Here is a 3,946-nt window from a genome sequence, read left to right as displayed (position 1 = left end):
AGCCCGCAGAATGGGAGAAAAATTTTGCCAATCATATATCTGATAAAGGATTACTGTCTAGATTTTCTAGAAAATTCTTAAACCTCAACAACAACAAAGAACCTAATTCAAAATTAGGCAAAGGACTTGAATAGACATTTCTCCAGGGAAGATACATAAATAACCAATAAGCCCCGTGAAAAGATGCTCAGTTGCACTAACCATCAAGGGAAATTCATATCAAAACTACAGTGAGACACCACCCCACACCCATTAGGATGACTACTATAAAAAATAAAAAAGAAACAAAAAGAAAAAGAAAACAATATATTGACAAGGATGCAGAGAAATTGGGACTCTTGTGCACTGTTGGTGGGAATGTGAAACTATATAGCCATTGACTGCAGAAGAGTATAGCAGTATCTCAAAAAATAAAAAATAGGTTTACCATATGATCCGCAATTCCACCTCTGGATATATACCCAGAAGAATTGAAAGTAGGGTCTGGAAGAGATTTCTTTTCCTGCCTCCTCCTCAAGGTCTTGGGTACTCTACACGTTCAGAGAAACTTGTCTAGTAACAAACTATAGAAATGACTTGAAATTATGGTCTTTGGAAGATATGTTTTGTGTACCCGTGTTCATAGCAGCATTGTTTACAATAGTTAAAACATAGAAGCAACTCATATGTCCTTCAGCAGATGAATGGGTTACTGAAATGTGACATATACACACATGGAATATTATTCAGCTTTAAAAAGGAAGGAAATTCTGTGATGTGCTACAACATAGACGTTCTTTGGAGACCCTGTGCTAAGTAAAACAAGCCAGTCACAAAAAGATAAATACTGCATAATTTCACTTACATGAAATACTTAGAGTTGTCAAAATCATAGAGACAGTAGAATGGTGGTTGCCAGGGACTGGAGAAAAGGGAGCGTGTGTGTTTAATGGGTATTAGAGTTTCTGTTTTACAAGATAGAGTTACGGGGATGGATGGTGATGACAGTTGCACAACATTATGAATGTATTTAGTACCACCGAGCTGTACACTTAAAATTGGTTAAGATGGTTAAATTTTGTATTATGCGTATTTTACTACAACAAGAAAATTGAATCACTTCTTGGTTTTTTGGCTAAGATAAAGTGCAACAAAAAAAATTTAAGGGGTGCCTGGGTGGCTCAGTGGGTTAAAGCCTCTACCTTCGGCTCAGGTCATGATCCTGGGTTCCTGGGATTGAGCCCCACATAGGGCTCTCTGCTCAGCAGGGAGCCTGCTTCCTCCCTCTCTCTCTGCTTACTTGTGAACTCTGTCTGTCAAATAAATAAAGTCTTCAAAAAATTTTTTGAAAAAAAAAAAAAAAGGATGTGATCGCATTTGCTCACCCAGTAAAATACACTGACCATCCACCATCTGCCAGACACTGGGAATAAGAATGAGCAATTCAGACATCATCCCAGTTTCTCACGAGGCTTCCAATCTAGAGGGTGTTACAGGCTGTTATGATAGAGCGGGCTTAGTGCCAAGTTCAGGTAGTAACGAGAGTCAAAGGAGAAGCCCTTGATCCAGTTTAAGGTGTCAGGAAATTCTTCCTGGAACTAGTAAGTGCCAGTGAGCTGAGGCGGGACAACAAGTAAGAGTTGGTTATACTAAGGTTTTGGATTGGGGAAGAGGGAAGGTGTTCCCGGAGGAGTATGGAGGGACGGAATGTAGTTGGACTCAGCTGTATAAAGATACCCTTACTTTAATTTGCTTAAAACACGTGTTGGTCAAATCTTAAAGTTGGCCTTGAGCTCTACCATATAGATTTTGTGTCTTAAACTATTTCCCTAACCCAAAGTAGTAATGATTTTTTCCTCTGTGTTCTTCTAGAATATTACAGATTTAGTTCTATATTTAGGTTTATGATTCATTTCAAAATAACTTTTTTTTTCTTGAAGATTTTATTTATTTGAGAGAGAGAGAGAGAGAGAGCACAAGCAGGGGAAGGAGCAGAGGGAGAGGGACAAGCAGACTCCCCGCTGAGCAGGGAGCCAGATGCCGGGCTCCATCCCAGGACCCTGAGACCATGACCTGAGCCAAAGGCAGATGCTTAACCCACTGAGCCAACCAGACGCCTCAAATTAACTTTTTTATATGGCATAAGATATACATTGAGGTCCTTCCTTCCTTCCTTTGTTTGCTCTTTCATTTTTTTGTCCTTCCTCCCTCTTGCCCTTTCCCCCCATCCTCCCACCTTAGTATCCAACTGTCCAGCGTAATTCATTGAAAAAACTTATGTTTTCCCATTGAATTGCCTTGGTACCTTTGTCAAAATCAGTTGCCTGTATGTTGGGTATATCTCTGGACTCTTCTGTTCCACTGATCTATATATCTTTCCTTATCCCAATACCACACTGACAACGATTGATTATCGTAACTTTGTAGTCGGTCTTGAAATCAAGTAGTGTAAGTACTCCAACTTTCCCCTCCCCTCCATTCTAGATTTTCTGCATTTCTTTTAGAATTAGATAAGTGGTTTCTTAAAAGATCCTACTGGCCTTTTGATTAGGTATGCACTGAGAATCTAGAGATCATTTTGGGGATAATTAACATCTTAACAGTATTGAATATTCTGATCCTTGCATCTTTCTATTTATTTGGGCTCACATTATTTCTCTCAGCAACGTTACAGTTTTCAGCGTGTTAAGTCTTATACATATATATTTTTTTAAATATGGAAGCTTCATGAATTTGCGTGTTATCCTTGCACAGGGGCCATGCTAATCTTCTCTGTATCATTCCAATTTTAGTATATGTGCTGCTGAAGCGAGCTCTAGGTCTTATACATATTTTGTTAAATTTATCCCTGAGGATTGTTTTTTTTAAAAAAATATTTTATTTATTTATTTGACAGAAAGAGAGATCACAAGTAGGCAGAGAGGCAGGCAGAGAGAGGAAGGGAAGCAGGCTACCCGTTGAGCAGAGAGCCCGATGCGGAGCTCCATCCCAGGACCCTGAGATCATGACTTGAGCTGAAGGTAGAGGCTTTAACCCACTGAGCCACCCAGGCGCCCCTCTGAGGATCATTTTTTATACTATTTTTCAGTTTCATTTTCCAGTTGTTTGTTGCTAATATGTAGAAATACAATTATTTAAAAAATATATTGGCCTTCTATCATGTCTTTGTTAACCTCATTTTTTAGTTCTAGTAGATTCTTTTGAATTTTTCTACAGAGATTATCTTGTTGATAAAGACAGTTTTATCATTTATTTCAAATCTGAGTGCCTCTTATTCCTTTTTATTGTCTTTCTGCGCTGGCTAGGACTGCCTGTGTAATGTTGAATAGAAGTGCTGAGAGTTGACATCCTTGCTGTGTTCTGACTCTAACAGGAAATCATTCAGTCTTTCACCACTAAGTATGATGTTAGCTGCAGGGGTTTAAGGTGCCCTTCTTTGGATTAAGGAAGTTTTCTTGTATTTCTAATCCATGGAGGGTTTATAAAAATGACAAATAGATGTTAAATTTTGTTACGATGATCATACATTGCTTTTTTTTAGTTTGTTAGTATGGTGAACTACATTGATCTATTTGTTTGTTTCATCTATTTTGATGTTCTGTTAATAGGTGCACACATACTTAGGATTGTTAGTTCTCTGGGTAATTCAGCTCTGTATCATTATGAAATGTCCCTCTTTATTCTGATAATATCCCTTGTTCTGGAAACTACTTTGGTACTAATAGAGCTGTCTTCAGCTTTCTTTTGAATAGTGTTTACATGGTATACCTATTTCCATCCATTTTCTTTTAATTTAGCTGTGCTTTTATGCTTTAAGTGTTGGGTGTTGCTTTTTAATTTAGTGTGATGATCTGTCTTTTAATTTGGGTGCATAGACTATTAACATTTAATATAATTATCAGCAGGGTTGGTTTTAAATCTATCTCTATCCTATTTGTTTTGTTTTTAATATCTGTTATTCCTACTT

At 37.7% G+C, this 3,946-nt stretch overlaps 1 non-coding gene and 1 pseudogene across 1 annotated transcript; both read right to left on the bottom strand.

Annotated features, from left to right (window-relative positions):
- Nucleotides 1-445: 445 nt before the first annotated feature.
- Nucleotides 446-592, bottom strand: LOC116874411 (annotated as a pseudogene).
- A 2,096-nt stretch (nucleotides 593-2,688) lies between these two features.
- On the bottom strand, nucleotides 2,689-2,795 carry LOC116874402. Its single transcript, XR_004383982.1, has one exon. It is a non-coding gene; the product is annotated as a U6 spliceosomal RNA (small nuclear RNA).
- Nucleotides 2,796-3,946: the final 1,151 nt, after the last annotated feature.

This window comes from Lontra canadensis, unplaced genomic scaffold (genome assembly GCF_010015895.1).
Source record: "Lontra canadensis isolate GAN:19392208 unplaced genomic scaffold, GSC_riverotter_1.0 scaffold36, whole genome shotgun sequence".
Lineage (NCBI taxonomy): Eukaryota > Metazoa > Chordata > Mammalia > Carnivora > Mustelidae > Lontra > Lontra canadensis.
Note: the sequence above shows the minus strand (reverse complement) of the source record. Positions and strands in the feature narration are given on the sequence as shown.